Source organism: Eretmochelys imbricata, chromosome 9 (assembly GCF_965152235.1).
Source record: "Eretmochelys imbricata isolate rEreImb1 chromosome 9, rEreImb1.hap1, whole genome shotgun sequence".
NCBI classification, from domain to species: domain Eukaryota; kingdom Metazoa; phylum Chordata; order Testudines; family Cheloniidae; genus Eretmochelys; species Eretmochelys imbricata.
This window is the reverse complement of record NC_135580.1, coordinates 14113107-14140816: the sequence shown is the minus strand read 5'-3', so window position 1 is coordinate 14140816 and position 27710 is coordinate 14113107.

Here is a 27710-nt window from a genome sequence, read left to right as displayed (position 1 = left end):
CAGTGGTTGCACATTCTAGTGTTTTTAAGAAGCACACTTTCTAAGAGAGAAAAAGGATGTAGGGAATAAAGTGATAAAAATAGATTTTAAAAAGAGGAAAAACCTTTGATTGAATTTCACCAAGGTTTCTACACTTCAACCTTCTTAATGTGGTTTTCAGAGCGGTAAGCTTTTCTTCTTAGTTGTGTAAGATAAAGTTCAGCATTAGTTGGCATTTATAAGAATTTTAGTTCTCTTGCCAACAAATATTAGAAAAGGACTTTTTCAGTCCCTTAGGTTTTTTTTAGCTTGCTTGCTTTCATCAGTCAGTTTATCCTTTGATTTCAGGCTTTTGATGACGATTACATGTTCACCAAGATGAGGGTTGGTGGAAATTAGCAGTGCAAAGATTTTAGAGTAAAAATATAATTTTGCAAAAAAATTCTTGCAGCGCATTACCATCATAAATGATGGTGTGTTTTGAAAGGCAGCAAAATCCCTTTTTTCATTTCCCTTTATACTAGATCTAAAGGGGTGTTTTCTAGGCCTACAACTAACAAAGTATCATCTCACATACATCAGTTGTTTAAACTTGTTATACACAAATTTAATTTGTTTAATCCTCATTTTTGACTCAAGGCCAGATTAAAGTGGGGGGGAGTAAATATTTCTATTTTCTTTCTTGATATGGACTGAAAATGAGTTCATTACTGCTCTTAGAGTAGCAGCCGTGTTAGTCTGTATTCGCAAAAAGAAAAGGAGTACTTGTGGCACCTTAGAGATTAACAAATTTATTTGAGCATAAGCTTTTGTGAGCTTATGCTCAAATAAATTTGTTAGTCTCTAAGGTGCCACAAGTCCTCCTCTTCTCATTACTGCTCTATTCATCACTTCACCTTCAAAGCCAATGTCTTTGTTCAGCAACCTAACTAAACTTGCGTTATTGAAGCTAGTATTATTATCCCTGTTTTCTGGACCAGGAAACTGAAATGTGGAGAGCAGAAAAAGGTAGGCACTCCTGGCTGGCTGTGGGCACAAGATTTCCACTTGCTGAGGAATGTGTCCTAAGTGACCTCCCAAGGCCACACTTTAAATCAGCAGAAGAGCTGGGATTGCAGCTAAGGAGCTACTAGCTTCCATACCTAATAATGTGTGGATTAAATTAATTAATGTTTGCAAAGAGCTTTGAAGGTGAAAAGCACTGTATAGTTACTAGTGACTATTTTAATAATAATGTATTCTTTTGAGAACTAGGGGCTGTCTGTATAAAATCATGATCTTAATAAAGACACTTGTTAGAACAATCTGTAACCCACCAATCCCCCTTTTTGTCCTATGACTACATGGGTGTTAACGGGCCACTTCACCTTGAACTGTCCTTTACAATATGTGCTAACTACTTATGCTAAAAGAAAAGGAGTACTTGTGGCACCTTAGAGACTAACAAATTTATGCTAAAGTATCTGCTTGATCTTGTATTTAGCTGTGATACTCTGAGTACCTTTCCCAGACCTGAAGAACTCTGTGTAGCTCGAAAGCATTTGCAGTGACACTCAACCAATAGGGTTTATTACCCAACTGGAACACAATTTAGAAAGGTACTGAGATTAGCATAGGGAACTGAAGGTTAAAGCATAGACCATTCTGGTTAGCACAGAGCCCAGCCAAGCTGAAGTGAACCCCGTTGTTCAAATTCTGTCTGTCTCTGTCTGATCTCCACGGTTAGACTCCTGGTGAGAGAGCCCCAACTCATTCCAACTCTTATCCCCTTACCTCACAGATTTCCAGTCCTTTGTTCTTGAGCTGGAAGATGTTGCTTAGCATTCTCCATCTCTCAGCAGGGAAGCTATCTCCATGTGGATCGTTGGTCCTGGTGGCTGACTTTGCCATTGGCTTCACAAATTCTCTGTTGATACAAAGTCAGCTTCAACCTGTCTTTTTCCAATGACCCATTTAGTCTCAGACAGCTAGGTGACATTCATACCTATGAGGAATCCTTGTGGCACCTTAGAGACTAAAAGTGGGTTTTAGCCCACGAAAGCTTATGCCCAAATAAATTTGTTAGTTTCTAAGGTGCCACAAGGACTCCTAGTTGTTTTTGCTCATACAGACTAAAATGGCTACCTCTCTGAAACCTGTATTCATACCTATGTCTCTTAGCCTGCCCTGAGAGCAAACAGTCCTTTCCCACTCACTGGGTAACAATGCGGCATATAGGGGAAACCGACGCACACATAGGATTAATAAAAATATTACAGAAAATTCTCACTTTTTTACACTACCACAATATAAATACTGAATAAAAATATTGCTAATAGGAACTACACACCATATTACTAAAAATAATAGCACTCGTACAGTATCTTTCAACCATATATTTCAACACTCTTCACAAAAAATAGGTGAGCATTAGAGCTAATCAGGAAATAGTTGTTTTACCATGAAACATGTTGATAATATATATATATATATATATATATATATTTTACAGAATTTTCAAGGTTTTGATAACTGTCCTCCCACTTCCACCTCCCCTTCTTTTATTTTTGACACCTGAAAGCTTAAAAAAATTGGCCAGTAGAGCCAAAAAAAACAAAAAAAAACAAAACCCAAATAAACCATCCACCAGCTGAACTTTTTCAGTATTTAGTTGCCAAAAAACAAAACATTTTCAAAAAGTTTGGGTGGCTGAAAAATTAAGTGTTCATTTATTTATTTATTTTGAAGAAAATGTCATAGAAAATGGACATCTCCTGGGGAAACTTCCATTCAGATGAAACTACCATTTTCTATGGAAAAACAAACAAAACCCCAAAATGATAATGAAACTGAGGTGGAGAGAGAGAGGTTAGTGGACTTGCCCATAGTCACAAATCCATCGGTGGCGGCCGGGTCAGAAGCAGAACCTTGGGCGTAGACTCCCAGTCCACGACATCACCTTGTCTCTGGTGTGTCATGGCTCCTGAGCCACTTAATTCATTTGTTGGAAACACTGCGTACATATCTTCATAATCTTTATGTAACGAATTAGGCATTACAGGATGTAACACACATTTTACAAATGGATTACCAAAAACTCTTTAAAAAATCATGAAAGTTTTGACCTCCCCTTTTCTGCTGCAAAGTGGTACAATCCATTGCACATCCATTCCTCCCCCCAGGGGGCCTTGAGAATAAAAACGAACTACATGTGGTAGATGTGTAGCCAAATCACTTAATGCACTAATGCTGCTCAGATACTACAGGGATGACAGTGGCATAAGAAACTATAGAGAACAGAATGGTTTGTATAAAATTGTATCTTAATTCCATTTAGTAAAGGTGTCCCTTATTGCTGCTCCCTACTAGCTACTTTTATACAGTGAGCAGGAATCATAATTAAATGTGCTTTTGAGTTTACACGTTTGTTTATATTATTTTCTACATGGTTTATCTTAAAAGTTTCTATTATCTAACAAAATTAAATTAAATTAAATATTTAAAATAAATTAAATAAAATTAAATTAAACAAAATTGACAACTACATGGGGTGGGGGGCAGATGACACTTGGAAGGATGTTACTTTACAAAAGCACTGCAGAAATCTTTGACCCGTATTTTCTTCTTTTCCACAAATATCTAATGATTAAAAAAAAAAAAAAACTTTTCCCTTTATTTTCTCCTTGTACCTCCTTGCAGTTTGTTTTCATTGGTGGACCTAATTAAAATGTTCCATTTGAGAGATTTTCTTACTGACCTTAAGTCTTGTTAAGCAGCTGCCTCATCTCCACTCGTGAATTCTCACATCGGTCAAAAGTGACAATGTTGCTGGAGGGGAAACATTTATATTGCTCAGAATATGAAAAAAGATTATTACACCCTATACTTACAACACCATACAGTATAAGCTATCTCTGAAATGGAGCTTTACGGAAATGTTTAGTGTACATAGATAATTGTGTGGAAAATGTATTGCAAATGTCAGTTTGTATGCGAATGTATGAAACTTTAATGCTTTTCAGTACAGCAAATGCTGTTTTTCTCTGCATTAGAAAGAAGAAAATAAGGGAGCTTTTCTCAAGAACAGGCACATTTTTCTTCCTTAGAAGTGCTTTTCTGTACATTTAGAGAAACCATTTCAAACATCCAAGCATCTGGTGTCCTTTTCATCAAGGATTAATTGAACACCAGAAGTAGTGTTTTATTTAAAATAAATACTATATTAGTTCACTTATTTTTCTTTTATACCTAAAAGGTTTATAGTAAGATGTCCCGCCTATGATGGTGCTTTGGTTTCTAAGCTAGATCTTATGTGCCTTTCTCGGCCCTTTAATAGCCAAACCAGGTGAGTTACTATTATTGCATTGGTTCAGAAACATACTACTTTCAGGAGTGTATATTTCATGCAGTGCAGTCCCAGTTCCCATGAATTAGTTGTGTGTGTACTGTAGGAAACAAATTTACATGCTGAGCTCCATGTGTCCTGGAATAGAAGTGTAGGGGAACAGAACCAAAGATCATATGGACTAAGTTAGGAATTTTGGCAAGATCAGAGAGATGATTATCAGGGCAGCTTTACATAAAGTAGCATGATCATGGGGGCACAGAAACTGTGTGTGAGAGAAATAGTTTTGCAAACCCATCACAAAATGTCAGAGATGGCCCTGCTAATTGTTTTCTTTACTGTAAATGTGAGCCAAGTTTTGAGGGCTCTATGGAGATGCTATTTAGAGAGGAGGGCCTGATGAAAATGGAAACTGTGTTTGTGAAAGCAAGAGTGCACAACTCAGCCATAAACATAAGCATTAAGTGTAGAAAGAAGCCAAATTATAATGAATTTAGATCCCACAATCAAACTATAAACTATGTATAGTTCTGTATAACTTCTATAGGGAAGGAGTCTTGTCTAATGGTTAGAGTTGGGGGGGCAGTGGGGCTGGGGCTGGGACTGGGAATCAGTAACGGTGTTTTTCCCATCACAGCTCTGTCAGGAACTCTGTGCAAATTCCCCTATCTTCTCCTTCATGCCAGGAGCTCTTTCCTCCTCCTCCCCACACCTCCACTCCTTTCCCTTCTCCACCACATCAGGGACTCTGTGCTCTCCCCGTACCCTTTCCATTCACCCCTCTGTGTCTCTGCCCCCTGCCTTCCCCTGCCTCTGATATGTGTGGGCAGCAGCGGAGGCAACACAGAGGTTCCTTTGCCTACCCAGCTAGAAGTCTGGGGCCCCTGATTTTCCTCTGAATCAGACTTTTCTGATGTTCATATTTGCTCCCAAATCAATAGGGTTCTGCCCACTGATGCCAGGAATAGTCCCAGAGAATTTGGAGTTGATCATATGCAGCATTCCAAAGTTACCACTTTACAGACAGAGTAATGTGTAGGGCTTTGCTTTGGCCAGCTAGTGTCCGACATGCTTGTTAACATCTGGTCTCAGCTAAGTTCCAAACAAATGAGCCTCCACTCAGCTGGAATTAATTGGCAAAACTGTGGTCAGATGCAATTTTGCGGCTAAGGACTGGATGGGTATAGAGACTGAATTATTCTCTTGTCTTCTACACGACAAGTGTAAGCATACTGACAGTGCAGTAGGGGATGCTTGTAATGCTGCTAGCCTGTCTTCTGCCTGGGCTGTGGATAAAAAGACTTCACTGTGTTATATTTAGCAGACATCGATATAATCCTCATACGTAAAGAGCTCATATTGTTCCCTGTCAGGTACAGTTTAGATGCTTCCTAGTTCTTGTACATATTCAGACAGAGACAGTTCTTGCCCCCCAAAGAATTAAAAACAGGTAGAAAACATTCTACTCTTCTGTTTCTGGATTGTTTGATAACAGGAATTTGCAGACACCAACATGAAGCTGTTGGCTCTTTATTCTTGCTGTTTCTTACCTACCCTTGTCCCTTTAGGAGTGGGCGTGGATGGAAAGCTTTAAAGGGTTGGAAAAGAAACTTATTTTGGGGGCTAAAAGAGCAATTCTGCTTTACTGGCTTGAACTGAATTGGCTTGCGGTTGATGATGCAGATTGTGCCAATGGTGAAGATTACTTTCAGAATTCTATGAGAGATACCTCAATTTCACTTGCCATAAGAGCTCTTCAAAGATGACATTTCATGTGTCATGCAGAAAGTTTACACAATATTATTTGATAGCTAGCTACATAATCCAGCCCTCTTTTTCCCTCATCCTAAATTTGGGTTCCATCACCAGATAACATGCTTTCTCTTTTTACACTGCTTATGGTGTCAAACTTCTCTCCTTTTCCATTTTTTGCAAAAGATGTGCTGTTTTATTATGTTTCTGGTCATGTTGTTGTTATAATAACCTTCCTGCAATCTCAAAGTGCCACCCATACCCTAATAATTGAGCCTGAGGTAGCTAAATATTCTTATGTACAAGACAGTGATTAGCTGGCACTGTAGTACAAATAATAACAAAGGCTCCTGCTAAGATCAGGCCCCATTGTATTAGCTGTTGTACATATATTTCAAGACTGTTATTGCTCAGAAGAGTTACAAACTAAATAGACAGGCCAGACAAAGGGTAGGAAAAGGAAGAAAATGTTTTCTTTTTACAAATGGGAAAACTGAGGCATTATCAAACATTATGTCAGTAAAGAAGATGGAACTATGGGGGACATAAGAATATGAAGCAAGAGCTTCTGTCATGATGGGCATGCCATTGGACTGTTGGGGGAACATGTAAAAGGGGCCTCCATCAAATACTACTCCAAAAAGGAAAATTTATGGGACTTAACAACACTGTGCGAAAGGTGGCCCAGTATAGACAGGCATGGTAGAGTCTGAGCAACATCTGATGGCACAAGAAGAATTGAGATGTCAGTAGCAGATTTCTGATTCCCAGCTTCAACCAGTAACCCCATTACCTTCATCCTTTTATAGTATTTATATGGCACATGGATAACAGACTAGCCTCTGAACTGTCACGACTGTTGGGTAAATATGTCCTAATGTTGTAGCCATTTAATTGGTGGTATTGGTTTCCTTACATTTCTTTGTGCTATAAAATAGTATCAATAAAGACAGCAATGAAAGCATATAAATTGCTTGCTATTGCTGTTAGCGTTAGCCTGCCATTGTTTCATTTGGGGGGAATTTCTGTCTTTCTCTCACATATAAACACAGCCCTAATTAATGGGGGAGATGCAAGGGAATCGTTCAAGGACTGGGTGGGAAGGAGGGTTGGAATTAAGTCAGAGAGGGTGAGTTTGGAGTTAGTGCATAGGAATAGGACTTGGAAAATCTGAGGTCCATTTCTGGCTCTGCTTCAGGCTCTCTATGAGACCTGGAACAAGTCACTTAATCTCGCTGTGCCTGTGTCAAGGTTCCTCCCCCACTCTGAACTCTAGGGTACAGATGTGGGGACCTGCATGAAAAACCTCCTAAGCTTATCTTTACCAGCTTAGGTCAAAACTTTCCCAAGGTACAAAATATTCCACCCGTCGTCCTTGGATTGGCCGCTACCACCACCAAACTAATACTGGTTACTGGGGAAGAGCTGTTTGGACGCGTCTTTCCCCCCAAAATACTTCCCAAAACCTTGCACCCCACTTCCTGGACAAGGTTTGGTAAAAAGCCTCACCAATTTGCCTAGGTGACTACAGACCCAGACCCTTGGATCTTAAGAACAATGAACAATCCTCCCAACACTTGCACCCCCCCTTTCCTGGGAAATGTTGGATAAAAAGCCTCACCAATTTGCATAGGTGACCACAGACCCAAACCCTTGGATCTGAGAACAATGAAAAAGCATTCAGTTTTCTTACAAGAAGACTTTTAATAAAACTAGAAGTAAATAGAAATAAAGAAATCCCCCCTGTAAAATCAGGATGGTAGATATCTTACAGGGTAATTAGATTCAAAAACATAGAGAACCCCTCTAGGCAAAACCTTAAGTTACAAAAAGATACACAGACAGAAATAGTTATTCTATTCAGCACAATTCTTTTCTCAGCCATTTAAAGAAATCATAATCTAACACATACCTAGCTAGATTACTTACTAAAAGTTCTAAGACTCCATTCCTGGTCTATCCCCGGCAGAAACCCAGCATATAGACAGACACACAGACCCTTTGTTTCTCTCCCTCTTCCCAGCTTTTGAAAGTATCTTGTCTCCTCATTGGTCATTTTGGTCAGGTGCCAGCGAGGTTACCTTTAGCTTCTTAACCCTTTACAGGTGAGAGGAGCTTTCCCCTGGCCAGGAGGAATTTCAAAGGGGTTTACCCTTCCCTTTATATTTATGACAGCCTGTTTTCTTGTTTCTCAAATGAGGATAAAATGCTTATGAACAATACGATGCTTAATACATTTGCATTTGTGCAGTGCTCAGATGCTGAAGTGGTGATGAGTGGTATAATAAAGAGGGCTGGCTGTAAAACAAGAATTATGTTTCATGAAAAATTTCAGGCTTTCAGTTATCAGAGGGGTAGCCGTGTTAGTCTATCCACAAAAAGATCGAAGAGTCCAGTGGCACCTTAAAGACTAGCAGATTTATTTAGGCATATGCTTTTGGGGTAAAAAACCCATTTCTTCAGATGCACTTTTTTGAGGCTTTCAATATTTCTTTTCATTCCACATTGGAATGAAACCTAGATCTTTTGAATGTTTTCTTGAAAAACGAGAGACAACCACCTATCCCCACATGGGCTATTGGCTATTCTGGATATCTGTCTCCCTGTCTCTCTCTCAAACCAGAATTTCCATCCTAGACTGGAGAAACCTTCCCAACAAAAGTTTAGTCAAAACTGTTTTTGCGAAAAGTTTTGATGACTATAAATCCACACTTTGTGATTTTAAAAAATAGTGAAAAATCTCCCACTAGCTGTAATAATAAATACTTCAAAATAAAAGAAAATAAACGATCTCTGTGGTCCAGAGACAGGATGCTACTCCAACTCTGGAGCGGTGACTTGTGTGCTTGCCTGTGCGGGAGTTCATGGCCAGTGGCTCCACCAAACTGCAGGCAAGCTGGCCGCTCTATATAGGGTGTTGGCCTGGGATGTGGAAGACTGAGGTTAAAGTGACTAGTCTCTCTGATTTCAAGTGGTCTGGGATGAAGCACTCTGCTGTGACTCATGTCTCCCTTCCCTTGAGTTTTCATCCCAAAACAGACATTTTGAAAATTACATTTTCACAAAAACATTCCAAAGGTCTTGGTTGGTTCCCCCCCCCAATGGAAAATTAAAACAAAATTTGAAATGTCAAAAGTTGCACAAAACAAAATTGTCGCCTCCTGGCCACACTCTGGTGCCAGCCCGCCCCCACCTGCCACCTCCTTTTGCAGAAGTGAGATCTGCTGAAGGCAGGTAGGAAAGCCATGGCACTACCATCTCTCCCATCACCCATCTCCCCGTGTGTGCTCTGCAGCTGTCAGCTGTGTCTGGCTCCTACTGCAGCACCTGTGTTGCTGGGGGAATTTCACTCGGAGAGGCTATTTTCTAGCTCTGCTGTTGAGCAAAGGGAGATTGATATTTGCTCAGGTCCCTTTCAGAATTACATTAATTAAACCTGTCCTCTAATTTTGATGAAGGAAGGTAATTTCATGTCTAGATTCTATAAACTCCACTTTGCGGTAGCTCAGACTCAATTCCACAGACTCTCAGCCAGTGTGTGCTAATGTTCAGGCACCTTTTTGTTGATCTATCATTTGTATGGACATTGAAAGTATATTTTCTTGTGTTTCAAGACTATTTCTTCTTCCTTTATGCTTAGACAATTTTCACTGTAAAAACAGGTACACACAAGGACAAACCTATTTTTCTCCTCTCCAGCTTTAATAGAGGTTGTAGGCTGAATGAGCTACTGGCTGTAATTTAGGAGACTAAAGAAAGGGGCTGTAATTCTGTCCGTAACACTCCTATGTTATGCATGAAATAAGATATTTGTGTCCTTCTCCTCTCCATAAAACAAACAAACCTGCCATCACCATGTCTTCCCCCATGTCATAAATATAAAGGGAAGGGTAACCACCTTTTTGTATACAGTGCTATAAAATCCCTCCTGGCCAGAGGCAAAGTCCTTTTACCTGTAAAGGGTTAAGAAGCTCAGGTAACCTGGCTGGCACCTGACCCAAAATGACCAATGAGGGGACAAGATACTTTCAAATCTGGAGGGGGGGAAAAAGGTTTTTGTCTGTCTGTGTGATACCTTTGCCGGGAACAGATCAAGGATGCAAGCCTTCCAATTCCTGTAAAGTTAGTAAGTAATCTAGCTAGAAAATACATTAGGTTTTCTTTGTTTTGGCTTGTGAAATTTGCTGTGCTGGAGGAAATGTGTTTTCCTGTTTTTGTGTCTTTTTGTAACTTAAGGTTTTGCCTAGAGGGATTCTCTATGTTTTGAATCTGATTGCCTGTAAGATTATCTTCCATTCTGGATCTTACAGAATTGTTCTCTTATCTTTTTTCGTTTTTCTAATAAAGTGCTGTTTCTTAAGAATCTGACTGGGTTTTTTTGGGTCTTAAAAATCCAAGGCTGGTTTGTGCTCATCTTGTTTATTCGCAAGCCACCACAGGAAAGGGGGTGTAAGGACTTGGGGGGATATTTTGGAGAAATAGGAACTCCAAGTGGTCCTTCCCCTGATTGTTTGTTAAATCACTTGGTGGTGGCAGAGTTTGCCTAACCCAAGGGCAAAAACTTTGTGCCTTGGGGAAGTTTTAACTTAAGCTGGTAGAAATAAGCTTCGGGGGTCTTTCATGCGTGTCCCCACATCTGTACCCTAGAGTTATGAGTGCACTTGGCCTATCACTGTAATCTGTCTATTTTTACCTATCCATCTAGCTAGATTCTAATATGATCCCAATCAGTGTGTTATCTGAATACCTCAGCAAATTATCAAGTTTTCACATATTGTTGGCCAGGATTTTCAGAAGTGACTAGTGATTTTTTGTGCTTCAAGTTTTCGTGCCCAACTTGAGGCATCTTGAGAGAGGCCTAGTTTTTCAGAGGCTCAGCACTTTCTGAAAATCAGACTCCTTTAAAGTGTCTAAAGTTGGGCACCCAAAATCACTAATCATTTTCTCTATTTCTCTGTCTTACCTCCAACTGGAAGACCTGGACTATTGTCTATTGTTTTGAAATGACATTAATATGGGTAGGCTATGTCACAGAAATGGGTTTTGCATTTTGCCCTCAAGTTTTTGACATTCATTAGCCGTATTTCTGGGAGCAAGTTCCAGGGTGGAGGGCCTGTTGCCAAGAAAGCTGTTATCTGCACAGGTTTATTTCACTATTGAAGATGACCGTTCCATTGTTCTAACCGCCAGTAGAAGTCATGAGCACATAGAGTGTAGTGGTCCCTAAGCAACGGGGAGCTATTGTATGGAGGTGTTCAAAGAGGAGGACTGAACCTGACTCTGCAATCCCTACAAAACTAGAAAAGAGAGCCAGATCACTGGGGTGATCTATGTTTGGTGCTCTGTGTTGCTTAGTGGGTGGCTTGCTGTGTCTTGAATGAGCTACATGAAGCTTTTTCAGGGTGCAATTCCACAGTGTATAATTAATTACAATAATCAAGGGGTAAATGGAATTTTATTTGGATCCATGAGCTTCCAGGATAGACCTTCATAAACTCATTCACTTTATTTGGCTAGCAGGTGAAGGTTCTGATCTCAGCCTGAAAGAGGCAGAGGCTTGTCCAGAGATAAGTAGGGTGTTTCTTGTCTTCCCTTTAGCTCCATCCAGTCCTAAAATCTGGTCCAAAATATGATTCGTCAGAATGTATGCAGAAATTAGTAAGTAGGGCCATTGCATCAGAGGTGTTCTCAGATGTTGGAAGTCTCCAGCGAAAACAAGACTTGAGAGCTTTATCACCATGCCAGACAGCATCTCAGGCAGCTCCTGTAGGAAACCTTTGCTTTTGGGATTAGTAGTCTGCTCGTTTGGACTACTCTGTGGATCTGCAAAGCTGCTGGATACCCTCAAAGGATTTTGTGTCAAGGTGATTCTTCTTGCATATGAGGTTATACTGGAATACGATGGCTACTCTCCGTCTGTTCTTGCCTTGTATGGGCCTAGGTCTGTAGTGTATTTTGAGTAGATTGGGTGACTTGATGTGCTAATAATGGGCCTGCAGCATCATTCAGCTAGGTTTGCGTGACATGAGCCAGATTGTGGGCTCCTTCTTATGAAGAGATTGTAGATGGTAAAAGGCCTTGTGATCAGTAGGGTGACCATACATCCTGTTTTTGTCCGGAAAGTCCCTTTTTTAAGCCCTGTCCTGTCCATCCCAACTTTTTTTTGGCAAAAGTGAGCATTTGTCCTGTTTGCTCTTGCCAACTTGATCAAGTGATGCCAGCTGCAGCCTCCTGCAGGGGGGAAGCAGGGCTCCAGCAAGCAGCGACGCCAGCCCAGTGTGGGGGCGGGGGCTCAGGTGGGCAACTCGGGCCAGCCCTGCACAGGAGAGTGGAGGGAGGGCTCGGGCTAGCCCCATGCGATGTCCTGTTTTCCCTTTGGGAAATATGGTCACCCTACTGATCAGCGACCTTGTGCAGATTATTAGAAGCTTGGGATCTTACTGTATTAGTATCTTAGGAGTTTGGAACCTTGTATGGTTGTGTGAACTGACTAGCCAACAATTGTTTGACTGGTAGGTATCTAGTGATCAGGTTTCTGGATGCTGGTTTTTGATTTTGTGGGGAATGTTTCATCCAGATAAGACCTGGATATGCAGCAAGTGTTAACTATACCAAGCTGGGGAAGGTCTGTGGAGGTGTCAGATGCTCAGAGTCCAGCAAGTGTGCTTGACACACCTATGTTCTTGCTGTGTTGTAGAAACTTCCCCAGGCTACTTGGGCACATGCCAGTTTTCAAATGTCAGAGTAAGCTTAATTTCTGTAGGTGGGGAGTACTCAACTTTCAGGAGCACCTGCTATATCTCTGATTTGTTATTTTCCTTTTTTACACAGTCATGTTTTGTATCTGCATACGGGTCAACATTTACCTTTTCTCCTTCAACAGAAATATAATTAAAAACTAGTTTTACACCCTAGCAAACTATATTTCCCTTCTTTGGGAAACAGCCCATTTAAATTGCTACACATAATTGAGCACAATGAATAGTTTTATGAGAACATAAAATGGAACTAACCACCTCTCCCCACTAGAAGCAGTTGTTGAAAAGAGAGTGTGAAAACGACTGTATTCCAGTCCTTTTTGCATTGTTTCTGACTGTAGGTTTCTTTTAAAATAGAAGAAACCTTTTCAAAACTGTCATTCCCTTAACTCTCAGAAGCTTAAATATATTTTTAAAAAATCAACAGAAGGTGATGTGATAAAATTTCGGAACCTGAAAAGCCACAAAACACTTTAGTAGGTGCTAAAAGCTTAAAATCAGAGAGAATCATGATGCCAAATGCAGAATGTCAGCACTCAACAGCTAGCATGAACATTTCTCTTTGTTGCTTCAACTTTTTTTTTCATTGCTGGAAAAAACTGAGTGCCTAGTCTTCAAAGGAAAAATACAACCTATGCACAGCTGTAAAAGAACATACAAATCATTATAATTTCCCCTTTTTTTAGAAATGGTAATAGAATGAGACATTTGGGTGCTTCCTTGCTCTCAGGGTGTATGTGTGTGTGAGAGAGAGACAAATGTAGACAGAATGATAACAAAATACCGCATATTTTCCAATAGGGAACCTAATTTGGATTCAGGAGTTACATTTTTTTTTCATTGACTGTGTCTTTAATATTGAGCAAATCATGCTCCCCATGCATGAGAGGGGAGAGCCCTGAACTAGTGAGGATCTTCTCCACAAGGGGAGAGCATAGGAATGAGGGGCAGGTTGGGGAGGTTAGTACCCTCTGTGTGCCATGGAGCAATCCAGTGCACAGGGATTTTCAGGTTGCATAGAGGGTGGAGGGGTGCACAAAAACCACAGAGCAGCTCCACTAGCCGTCTGTAACATAGGCGGGGTTGTCACGGACTGGGGCATGGGCAGTCAGGGTTAGTGGTGAGAGGCCAGCGGTCAGAGCCAGAGTCAGGAACCTGGTGTCAGAGCTGAGAGTCAGAGCAAAGGATCAGGAACCAAGCAGGGGAGCAGACTTGACTAGGATAGGAGCAGGACTGGAGCAAGGCTTAGAACAAGACTGGAGCAGGAACCATCACAGCTGGGGATGTGAGCATTGGGTAGCCAGTGACACGCTGCTGCTGAGATTAAATATAGAGCTCCAGGCTCCTTGCAGTCAATAGGGTGGGCTGGCCAATCAGATGATTCTGCTGCATCCCAGCTAGGTTCATTAACTGGCCTCAGGCTGAGCCAGCTAGCCCCATAGTCAGCTGAGCGAACTCAGGCCCATTGTTCCTGGCGGGAGGATGCCATCCGTCCTACCTTGACAGTCCTAGTACAGGGCCTGGTAACCTGGCTGAAAGTAGGATTTAGCCATAGATGCTTTTTGCATTGGACTTGACCCATTTTCCAGCCAAGGACAGCTGGATACAGCTCTTCTTGTAGCTTATGTATACCACTCTTGAAGTACATTGGCTGGAGGGGTTACTCAGATAGACGTAAACCATTCCCTCCAGCTAAGAAATGAGCATGCTCTAGCCCAGCCTGTTGGGCTGAACAGAGGATTAAGCTCTAAATTGGATTCAAATTCCCCCACAGGGCATCAAAGAGTTTAATGTTTGTAAATGTGCAGTGCAGTTGGAAGTACTTTATAGAGAAACCTGGTATGAGAAGCAGGAATGGACTATCCTCAGTAAAGCATCTTCCTGAAGCTAGGAGGCATAGTGATTTCGCCTATGATGGAGACAAATCATGGTATAGGTAATATGTTCAGGAAAGCATGTGTAATGGGTTCATTTGGGCCTCATTTCAGCTACATCATGAAACCACCACACCCTATACTTTAACTTAATGGTATACTCTGCTCAAGGAAGGACCGTGGCTTGGAATATTGTATTGTGTTGAAGATGAGGAATGAAGATTTTTTGTCACAGTTGTGCGGTGAAAGCGTATATGACTCCTGCTTCCTCTCTCTGCCTGGCTCAAGTTTTATGTATGAGTGCTCCATGTTCTGGAGACTAAATATCATTCTCCATTCAGATTTTTTTAAAGTATGGCACATTTCCTACAAACTGTGCTTATTTATCCCTCTATGAAAGAAAATCTCATTCCCTTACTTAATAAATGTGCAAATGAAAAATATTGCATTTACATCTGCCTTTAATCCAGAGGCAACACATGGCGGAGGCATATGGGATCATGTGCCTGCCCAATTTTTTGGTTGCATGCCAAACCCAGACAGTCTGAGTCGCCTGCTGAGGTGAGTAGGGGTGGAGGTGGCGCTAACTCCCTGAGCCCCACCGTAGGAGAGCTAACCCTACCAAGCCCTGCCTGGCATCGCTGGCCAAAGCCGCCTGGCATCGCCACTCACCCCTCGCCCTCCAACAATCTTCTGGGGGGTGTATCCCACCGTTTGAAAACCTCTGTGTGGCAGTTTAATTTGTTCCCCTGGCTATCAACATGTTAAGTGTCGTCTCTGCTTTAATCAAAGGTCTTGGAGCAGTTTGTAAATGACAATCTGTTAAGCTTCTCTGCATTTGTGTAAGGTAGGTAGGTATGAGCCTTCCCCTTTTACATATTGTAAACTGAGGCACAGAGAGGTGAGTTTCCCAAGGTGTCACAGCAGGTTCGTGACAGACTCTGCAGTAGAACACAGCAGTCTTGGCACACAGTCTGTGCTCTTTTTGCTGTGCTAGGCTGTCTCTCTCAAAATAGGGTGGTGGTTTTTTGAGGATGGTTAAAAAATACTTGTGTGTGTATAGATAAGAGAAATTGTCTAGTGTGTACATAATAAAATGCCATTAAGTTACTAGTGTATCAGGGGAAGCTCCTAGATTGCACTGAAATCTTCATACTGCATGTTAAGCTCAGTTATTTCTTTATGCTTGTGTTCACACCCTGAAACCATTCTTCTGGTGCCCTACTACAGCTAGAGGAAGAAAAACATTAAACATCAACTTAAAAAAAAATCTGCTTTTTTTTTTGTTTGGTAAGGAAAGTGGTCATGTCTAGCGTTACTGATTGGATTGTACTCGTCGTGTACGTCTACACTGCAGTCACTGGTAGACATACCCACGCTAGCTTTAATCTAGCTAACTCAGGTCATGGCAGCCTGGGTGTCAGCGTAGGCCAGCCCAACGAGCAATTTCCTAATGTTCTGGGCAGTCTTGTACAGCCCGTGCTGAAACCCATGCTGTAGCAGGTTCGCTCTCCAGTACCTATACTAGCTAGATTAAAGTTAGCTCGCGTACGTCCATACGCACTACAATCACATCCCGTGATTGCAGCACAGACATACCCATAAGTGATCTAAACACAGCTGAATATTGCTGTAGCTCCTTAATAGTATTTAATTCAGTTTCTGTTGTTCCCTCAAACTAATGTAGCTCCAGTTTATCAGCACTGTTTTATATTTTATAGATATGCATGTAAATGTCAAGATTAACTAAAATAAAATAGTTAAAAAGCCAGTGATCCTTGTTTGGTAAATTGGGCATGAATATATGAAATGCTTGTTGTTTGCCTCATGTAGGAGAACAGAGTAAATATTTCCTCAAACCACAAACTTGCTGCTTGGTTAAGATTATTTTAGCATTTGTGTCCTTGGGCTAGAGCGGGAAGGGTAGAGAAACAAAATAACCTTCTGTTTTGTATGTACTCCCCTTCCTTCTTCAATGATACAGTCAAAACAATCTTGAAATTGCAGTGTTGAGATAAATCATTTTTCTTGGAGATAATTTTTGTGAAAACGCAAAAAAATTGTCTGATGAGGATGTTGCGAAAGCCACCCTATCTCAAATTTTCATCTTTCTCTGTGCTTAACAGTGTGCCTGTAAAGTTCCTCTCCCACATAGACTAGCATGATCGTCAACATTTTATTTTTAGCTTCCCCTATGAAATGTAAATTCAGAGAATCTTTAAAATCAATTACTAACTTTCTGAAAGCTTCAGCGTTTTGACTATGACATTAGCTGCTAATGATAAAAGTTGTTCAAACAGCTTTCTGCGTAAACAGGTGGAAGTAAAAAATGAGTTGAGGAAAATGAACTGAAGAGTCCCAAGTGAGACAAAGCAATGTTGTCTGAAGCACGTGTTAATACAGCATGGGAGATCAAAGGGTGTGATGTCACTCTATAGAGAAACAGGTCAGGCAAGCCCAGGTAACTCAGGAAGCAGAATACTAATTATTCACAGAAGAAAGTCAGGTATACGGTTACAGTGCTACAGTAGAAAGTTTGGAGGTCAAAACCTGCACAGTAACTGACTCGACTTGAGACTGCTTGGCTTCTTGGTAAAGATTTTTTTTTTTTAAAAAAAATGGGAGAGAATGTAACAAGTTTACCTAATAGATCCCTGCAAGGTAAGTGCACACAATGTGTGAAACAGCTTCCTTGTCTGAAAGAGTAGGTATTCAGTTAGTCACTGTGGATGTATGTTTCTGTTTTGCTTTCAGCAACAGCAACATGTGCTGCTTGACATACAGAAGGTGACTTGTTTCTGCATGTGCAAGCATTTTGGGAGAAAGAAGGAAAGCCAAATTTTGGGGCTTGCAGCCTGTTCTTTTTTTGTGAAATGCTGCATTAATCCAGAGGAGTGTTGGAGAGTATGCCACAGTTGTGGTAGCATTTAGCAGTGTGTGGAAGTCTTCCATTGTTGACAGAAGCTCAGTGTTTAACCGTAAGGTTACCTGTGGATTTTGTGAGTTGCTGTTTCTAATGAAGTTTAATTATTTCCCAACCTTTTAGTTAGGAGATAATCTGCATTGTAGTTTTGTCTTGTTATTACAGATGCATGCAGCAGGTGTTCAGAGCTGGGTGCAGCCAAGAATGAAAAATATATATCATTTTTCCTTTTTAGTTCCCATTTTATTCATTTTTTCTTTGTGCTACCATAACACTGACTTGTGAATGCTAAGACAGCTCTTGTTTGCACTACCATCACCAAGGCTAGCTGGTAGAAAAGAACTCCATGATCTTTTCTGAGAACGCTGATCTTTTAGTAGAAGTCTGAGCAGGGCAGTTGGGGAACTTGCATTGTCCTTGTTTATTGTGTCTTTAACATGAGGATTTCATTTCTCCAGTCCAGCTTTGAATTCTCCAAACAGTGACACTTCCTTGAGAGGAAAGGAGGACTTGTGGCACCTTAGAAACTTACAAATTTATTTGAGCATAAGCTTTCGTGAGCTACAGCTCACTTAAGCTTATGCTCAAATAAATTTGTTAGTCTCTAAGGTGCCACAAGTCCTCCTTTTCTTTTTGCGGATACAGACTAACACGGCTGCTACTCTGAAACCTTTCTTGAGAGGCTATTCCATGGCTTTATAGATCTTTCTGGTTAGGATGTTTTCCCTGACATTCAGCCTAAATTTTCCCTTTGCTCAATTCATTCTTTCTTTAACCTTCCCCTAGTGTGTAACTGAGAAGTCCCTATTAATTCTGCATGCTGCTGATGGGTAAAACTCATGGAGTTGGAGTCTCCAACTGCTTGATGGGTTTGCAAGGATCACAAAGCTACTTTCAGTTCATAAATGTTTGTCCTACAACTGAAATAGCCAAAGGGAAGCCTATTCTATTGCTTTCCTCAAAAGGTAGGTTGGCACAAGTACCCCTACATATGGTGTGGGGTGTGTGTGTGTGTGTGTAAACTTACTGTGCTTAGGGTCCGATTCTCCTCTCATTAATATAAATCAGGACTAATTCCGTTATGATCAATGGAGTTACTTCAGTGTAAAACTGTTGAGAGAGAAGAATCAGGCTTTTTATTTTTTATTAGAATTTTTTTTCTCTCTCTGCTCCTTTTGAGTCATAGTCTTTCTCTCTCTGGGCCTGATTTTGCAGCTGCTTACTAACACAAACTGCACCACCGACTGGAGTATTTTCCAGAGTTTTTGCTTCTGGGAGCAAGAAAGGGTAACATGAGCCTTTACTTCTAGCTTGTGAGTCTGAAACTTCTTTGCACGTCATGATGATGAGAAGAGGATTTGATTTGATTTTTTTTCATTTTGCTTTGTTGAAAAACATATGGCTGCATACGCTTCAGACATAATGGCTTTGATTCTGATCTCAGTTATGCTGGTGTAAATGAGCAGAAACTTCACTGATACCTGTGGAATTATATCAGTGCAAAACTGGTGTAAAATGAGGGCTAGGTAAGTCCCATTGTGTCTTTGGTAACTCTACCAACATACGTGGCCCTGAGCCTGACCTGATTTGTACCGTTTTTACACCAGCATAATTCCACTGACTTTAATGGCGTCACTCCTGACTTACACCAGTGTAACTGAGGTTGGAATTAGGACCACGGGGTGAAAGGGCTCTTTTCAGAAAAATAAGAAGTGTTACGTAATCCTTTGTATCTTACAGAACATCCCGTTCTTCTGCATTTCTGTCCTGAAAGCTAGATTCTTTCTGGGTTTGTTTTGTTTTAGAAATGCTCAAAAATAATTAGAGATTTGATGTTTAAAATCAATAACTAAAGAGTTTGCACCAAAGACCTCTCAAAGTTATTGCTGGCAAGATGGCTGCGTTTCTTCTTTATTTATGTATTTATTTGGAGTGGACGTAGTGCTTGTGTGAATTGCTGAAGATGCTGGACTGACCGTCCTGGAGGCTGGCCTCATTTATTAACAGAACAGGTACAGCATGAGCAGCAGGTGCTCAAACTTCCTCGCTCTGTCCCTCTATGTTCTGTTGTGGAGGGATCACTTGCAGAGTCCCAGGAGTCCAGTCCCGTTCATTCGTTAGCCTCTCTGCAACATCTGCTTGTAAGCGTGAAAATTAATGCCATTGTTGGTCTTGTGATGAGAATACTTGTACACTAGTGACTGGTTGGGGGCTGCCAACTCATGTCACTGAATAGCATCAGATGATAAAGAAAGGTGTATTTCTGCTTCAGGCTTACATAAATCAGCCGGTTCCAGCCATCTGGTCAATCAGAAATACAAGGTCACTTTGCCACTGCAATTTTCTATTTCACTCCAACTAAAGTAACTTGAGAAATCTGTCCCTTTCCTCTGTTGCTGCTATTATCTCTTGATCTCCTCTGTAAATATTTTCAGACACTGATGTTGAAATGTTGTACACTTTCGTTTTGAATTTGCATTCAGAGGGGCGGGGTGCGGCTCTGGAATGAGTAAATATAGGACAATAGGCCTTTTGACTGTTGATTTTAAATTGATGCCTGACTCAAAATGATTCAGCTGAGAGTATTTTAAAAATCCATGGACACTTCCTATGTTTTTACACTTCTAGAGAAGACTCTGTAATTTTTTTTTTTACCATGCTTGCACATTTTGTTACAGTTTGAATCAAGATGCATTCCTGCATGCATTGCACTTTGCATGGCTTTGTTTAATCTTAATGTGCGATTTGGAGAATTTGGAAACAGTCTGTGGAGGGCTAATAATATTAGTAACCTATGTTTGCTTTTGAGAGGACATTGTTTTGTGTTGTAATTTATTGCATTCCATATTGCAATGAAAGATGACCAAAGCGAGTCTAGCCTATCTGGTGAGAATGTATAATATGGTTCCCACCCCTCCCCAGGTCTTATCCACAGCCCCAGCCAGAGAGGTTTAGTGCTTTAGCTCAAGCTGTAGCAGCTCAAGCTTTTGGTACTCGAGGCCCAGGAGGTCACTGTCACATATGAGCATTATTAAAATGTCAGCTTGAATATTTTATTTTGTTCTTAGGACTTGTCTGTATGATAAAAATTGCATTGGTATAATTAAATCACTTTTAAAATTGAATGTGGGCTTACATTTAGGTTAGTTTAGTTTAATGGTTAAGAGAGGTTTCAATGGGTTGAGAATCAGCAACTGGTTAAAGTCCTAATACAATACCCAATGAGGTCAGTAGGATTCTTTCATTGATGTAAACAGGTTTCAGATTGAGCCCAAAGTGTGTCGTCTTCAGGGCTTTGTGCTGGGACAACTTTGTAGATTTTTACACTGATGTAGTTACTCTTGTGCAACTTTTCTAATCCAGGCCAGGCCTGAATGAGGAGAATCCTTTTTCCTCCTACACAAAGGGTTAACAAGTTGATTTCAGGAGCCCACATGAGGAACGTGCACCCACTGCATGGTACAGAGTAAAAGTGGGGTAGGGAAGAGAGTGGTCCAGAAGATATTTCTCCATGGATCCTCTAGATTTTGCCCCCTACACTAGGGTTTCCAGCCCTCCAGGGTTGTCCTGGCATCTCCAAGAATTAAAGATTAATCTTTAATTAAAGATTATGTCATCTGATGAAATCTCCAGGAATTCATCCAACCAAAGTTGGCAACCCTACCCTACACAGAGGACCCCAGGGCCCTGGAGACTACTCCAGCCAGCCACGCTGTCGGGATGAGTAATCCCCCCTGTGAGTTAACCAAGTGTAGCCGAGAAGTTCGGAGCACTCTGAATAATGCTCATTAGCAGTGCAATCAGTTGTATTTATTAATGGCGGATTTGTAGCAGAAGGAACTAATTCTGAAGGTCTTCTGTAAAGCGCTATTTTTTTGCACATAATGACCCTAGTCCTTGGACATTTCAGTGACTGTTTGGTCTGTGGAAAAGTACTAGTGGAACATCACTGGACCCCTTTTGGCACCTTGAATGATAATAGCGAGGGTATTCTGTGGTCACATGCCTGACATAGATTGGCTCTATTCACCAACTAGGAACAATCACAATGGGTAGTTTAAAATAATTCATTTTATTGCTGCCTCCTGTAGATTCCTGACTTCCATTTCAAAGTGGCAAATGTAGAGAACTGAAGAAGTACGTACTGATCACTGTCCAGGTGCTATCAAAAGTATGAGATTCAAACAGTCCCACAGAGCCAGCAACACCTGGATCAGTGCAGAGCACTTTGCTTGACTTCAGCATAAACCATTTTAACACTAGCCAAATGTTTTAACTCTTTCATCACAGATGTGATATTTATTACTTTGCTTCCTTGCTTCTATTGCAGGTGAGAACAGCTGTTTGGATTTTAGTTTTGGCTTGACAGAAACAACCCCGCTCACTAACCAACTAAAAATAATAATTATAAAACCTTAAAATACTGATTTTTAAGGATGGGTAAATTGAAGCATGATGATGGTAGTTGCTTTACCCCAGGTGATCAATTGAGTCAGTTGCAGAGCTCGAAACAGAACCCCGGACTTCTGATGTTCCGTCCCTGCTCTCATCTACTCATTGCTTTTAAATTAGGATCCTTTCTAATTTTCACAGGTGTGCTTGCATGATTTGCTTCTTAATATAGCATGCCTGTTATTGAAACAGGAGCCCATTGCTAGGGAGATAGCAACATGTCAATGCAATAAGTGGGGCAGAGATTGAAGAAATTAGTGGATTTTTGGTAGAAGGGGGAAGATCTTTAGGAATAGTCAGAAAACTGTCATTTCTCTTGTTTTGATCATGAAGTTGAAGGAAATCAAATCCTAAAATGCACCAGAATGCACAAACAACCTTTTGGCAGCTGGGGAGTGTAGCAGACAGCAGACCCTGACTTACTACATGGAAAATTATTTTCGGATTTTTTTTCTTGCATATAATTTTTCTTACTGGGTGACCTATATAAACCTCAAATGCTGATGAGCCCCATTTTGTTTTGCCCACCATCCTTTAGCTCTGCTCCTCCCCAAATAGGTCACCCATTTGGGAAATATATTCTGGAGAGCTGGAATCAACTACGCTTAGTCAGTAGAGTCATCCTCATTTTCTAAGTTTCAGGCCATTTTCAATGACAGTGTGACTCCAGTGGGAGCTGCATACACACCTCATCATTTGACCCCTGAGAGTTTTACAAGCATGTATCTGGTGATCTTTGTTTTGTTTTAGTTTCCCACTTCAAAGGGCAAAGAATATTTTGTAAGTTTTTTGACTGGCATGGTTTTTTTTTCCTTTCAATCAATCCCAATAGTCTAACAGCTGGAGTCTGCTGACCTTCCCCTATACAGACTGGACATACTAGGATAAGTTACATAATGTAAGAGCGGCCATACTGGGTAAGACAAATGGTCCATCTAGCCCAGTATCCTGTCTTCTGACAGTGGACAGTGCCAGGGGCCCCAGAGAGAATGAACAAAACAGGCACTCATCAAGTAATCCATCCCCTGTCACCCATTCCCAGCTCTGGCAAACGGAGGCTATGGACACAATCCCTGCCCATCCTGGCTAATAGGCATTGATGGACCTATCCTCCATGAATTTATCTAGTTCTTTTTTGAACCCTGTTATATTCTTGGCCTTCACAACATCCTCTGGAAAAGCGTTCCACAGACTGACTGACTGTTGTGTGAACAAATACTTCCTTTTGCTTGTTTTAAATCTTCTGCCTATTAATTTTATATGGTGACCCATAGTTCTTGTGTTATGAGAAGGAGTAACTAACAATTCTTTATTTACTTTCTTTACACCAGTCATGATTTTATAGACTTCTGTCATATCCCCCCTTAGCCGTCTCTTTTCTAAGATGAAAAGTCCCAGTCCTATTAATCTCTCCTCTTATGTTCCTCAGCTGTTCCATACCCCTAATCATTTTTGTTGCCCTTTTCTGTATCTTTTCCGATTTTCAATATATCTTTTTTGAGATGGGGCGACCACATCTGCACGCAGTATTCAAGATGTGTGTGTACCATGGATTTATACAGAGACAATATGATACTTTGTCTTATCATCTATCCCTCTCTTAATCATTCCCAACATTCTGTTAGCTTTTCTGACTGCTGCTGCACATTGCGTAGATGTTTTCCGAGAACTATCCACAAAGTTTCTGACTCAGCCATGCTTTTGAATTCAGATTTTTATATAAAAGTTATTTGTATTTTATGAGCTCTCTGTTCACATTTGGACACTGCCTCTGCAGGTCCAAGTGAATGTGTAGACTGATCATATTTAGATAAAGGTGCAAATGATACACATCCAATTTCACAAGCTAAAAAGCCACAATGGGAGGCTCCTAAATATTTGGACTATGCATTCTCATTTTGCAGCAACTTGAATAAACCCATATATATTTTTATTTTTGCCTATGATTTCATGGGCTGCTGCCAGTCAGATACTGTGAGAAGATCAGATCCTACCCAAAATGTCTGCCGTATACAACTTTTATATAAAAGACAAACACAAACTCTTGAAATTTATATATAAATCCTAGAACCTAAGTATATCCTTACAAAATAGGTCTACCTAGGATGCAGAAACTGCCAGGAGGCCCTATATGCATGTTCTGTTTCTAAGCTACACATAATACATATTTCTTAGCCTTACTACTAGAGTATTGCAAATCTCTAGCAATGAAATTGAAACCAGGTGACACTTGCCTTGTTCAAACTTTGCTTTGAACCTGCAACTGCATCAGTTCCTCTAAGGCTTGTAAACCAATTGATGAATCTGGGATAAATTGTAGTTTTTGAGCGGAAACTACATAACTCTGATGGCTCTGCACAGTTTATACCCCAGATCAGGGGTCAGCAACGTGACCGTAGACGGACACAAGTGTCCATGTAAACATTTTGAGGTCTGTGGGGGGCGCTCACGGGCGGCTCCCCGTCCCTGCTGTTGCTGGCGGAGGTGTGGCCCCGTGGCTCTGCACACTGCCTCTGCCTCCCCTCCCTGAGTGCTGATTTCCCAGCTCCCAGCCCATTGGCCAGGAACCGGGGCCAATGGGAGCTGCGGATGAGGTGCCTGTGGACGGGGTAGTGTGCAGAACCGCCTGGCCGCGCCTCCGTGTAGGAGCTGGAGGGCGGAGTGAGACTTGCTGCTACTTCCGGGAGCAGCTTGAGGTAAGCACTGCACAGAGCCTGCACACACACCTCCCCCCCACGCCCCTCCACCAGTCCTGATCCCCCTCCCGCCGTCCGAACCGCATGGTCCCAGCCCAGAGCAGCCTCCTACACTCCACACCCCTCATCCCCAGCCCTACCCCAGAGCCTGCACCCCCAGCTGGAGCTCTCACCCCCCCCCCACCCAAACCCCCAGCCCAGAGCCCCCTCCCGCACTCTGAACCCTTCAGCCCCAGCCTGAAGTCCCCTCCTGGACCCCAAATCCCTGATCGCTGGCTCCACACCAGAGCCTGCACCCCCACCCAAAGCCCTCATTCCAACCCCCTGCTTCAGCCTGAAGCCCCCTCCAACACCCTGAACCCCTCATTTCTGGCCCCACCCTGGAACCCACACCCCCCAGGCAAGAGCCCACACCCCCTCCCACACTCCAGCCCCCACATCAGCCCAGAGCCCCCTCCTGCCTCCTACCAGTGTCTGTCACTGAGTCCGGTAATTTTGTCAAGCGTCCATCCCGCAACATGGTGGTGCTGACCCCTGCCCCAGATCAGGCTGAACATGTGGTTCTTTTTGGCTGAGTTTTACTTTCAGTGTTTTGGTTTCTTCAAACTGATTGCAAACCCATGTGAAATGAAATGAACAAAAAGGCCGGATTCTGCCAGGTGCTGATCACTTCCTGAGGTTGTTGCATTTCTTTCACTTCCCTTGCTCAGCCCACAAGCAAAAGTCCAAGCTATCCCTTCTTCACTCAATTGCAAAGGGAACTCACTGGGATGCCTCTAACGCAAATGACTTCTCTCAAGTCTAAGACTGGAGGGCTCAGATATTGCAGGCGATATCTTTTTGAGCAGCTCTCCTCAGTACTCTCTTGAGTGGCCTCATGGACTCTCCTAACCCCCTTCTGGATAATTTATGAGATCTCCCGCTTTTGAGTTGCTCATGTGAATTTTTTCTTGCACGTTTTCCTGATCCCAGCAGTGGCTGTAGGGAGGAGGAACAAAGTTGGGGACTAGGTAGAGGAGGCAGTTCTACTCCATCTCCTTTACTGTGTCCACAAGAAAGAAGCAGCCGGGTTCTCTCTTACCTGTCTGTGACAGTTCCAGCAGGGGCTGGGGCCAGCTTTGGCAGTTGAAGAGGGTGGGGAGACACAGAGCCTTCAGGGAAGTAACGCTTTCTGATAAAAGGACTGAGTTGTCCAGGTAGAGGGGCCTGGTCAGCATTCCCTGACAGTGACACCCTTATAATCACCCCTTTTTTTCTGCTAAATCAGGAGGATAATTTAGGAGTGGGGAGGAGGCAGCAACTGTGGTGAACAAGCAAAGAACACGCATTGCTGCATGTGTGGAAGGGGAAGAATATTTGGAATAATTAGGTGCAGATGCTTATGCTGCCTCTGGGCAGCTTTAGTTAAATGTGATGAGCATGCAGCAGTTGATGCCTGAAGGCGCTGATACTGTAGGTATTACAGAGGTTGTGTTTTCCTGGATTGTACAAACGTTTTGTGGCAGATCCCCAAAACCAGGCTCAGCTTTTTTTAATTTGACTGCAAAACAGAATCCTCTGAGGTTTGCGTAAACCTCTCCCCCAAGGTTGGATTAAGATTTGGTGGGGCCCTGGGCCGGACCAAGTGTGGGGCCCCTTCCCAGCCCTTTCCCCTGCAGCCCTGCCCCATTCCGCCCCTCCCCCCCGTGGCCCTGCAGCCTGTTTGTTCCTTTCTGTGGCCCCAAGACCGAAAAAGCTCTGTTCCCCCTCCCGCCATGGCCCCAGGGCTGCAGCAGGGGGTGAGAGCTCCCCCAGCCCTGAGGCGGAGGCAGGGAGCTAGAGCTCCTGCAGTCCCGGGGCCGCAGCCAGGGTCCGGGTTCTGGGGCTTCCCCCACCCAGCACTCCTGCCAGGACATGGGGTTGCAATTGATTGTTTCATTACAGTGATACAGTGCTGCCTTATGATAGCACAACTCTGTCATTAAAACAAAATGCACAGAGTGGTGGGAGAGCATCTGCTTTTCAGAAGTTGGATGTGGATACTTGCCAGAATCCATGGAGAATCCAACCAGGCTCTGCAATTTTCCCTCTATAATCACCACTTCCTAAGTAATGCCTGGTGATCACACCCATCTGTTATATTTTTGGTGGCCTGCTACCCTCACCTGTTGTGACTGAGGGTGAAAGGTTGGCCAATTTCTTTCTCTGGCATTGTCAAGAGTCCTATCCTTCTTCACTGACCAGTCCCTCTCATCTCCCTTTCCAGTCTCCCTCAACCATCTTCCTCTCTCTCACTCATAGTGTCAACCCTTCCTCTGGTAATACAACTGTGGGGTTTCCTTTTCTTGTGGGATGGGTTGAAGTGAAGCTGATAACGGTGATGTACATTTATATCAAAGCCATCAAACCCTGAAAAGCTAAATTGGTGGAGAATTTTGAAAGTTTCAACATGGGTCATTCGAAGTCTGTACCTCATAGGCTGAAAACTTCTCCTTCAAACTATTATTTATGAGAGATGCTGGCCTTGTACACCCTTAATGTTCACAATGTCTTTGGTAAAAGTACGTGTATCAATGGCTACAGGGAACAATCTTGCCTTGGCAGAAGGACCATTTTGATGAGCTAATAGCACTTTTCTATTTCTACTTTCTGTGATTCTCTTTATCAAGCTCAGGTAGGCTATTTTTGGATGAGGTATTCTGACATTACCCAGGGTACAATCTGGACCACTGAACAGCTGTCCCCCATTAATTACCTAGCCTGGGGTGCCATGCTGCTGTGGCTGTCAGAACAGCCACTCCTGGCCTGCTCACACACCTTTCAGCATGCAAATTCATTCGCAGCTAAATACATGAGCACTTTTACCAGTCCCTCATGAATTACATACAGAGTGACACCTGCAAGTTGTTAGTCCCAGCCTTGTTCCCCCCAAAATGTGCATCTTGTACTGTCCAGTACACTACTGAACAATGC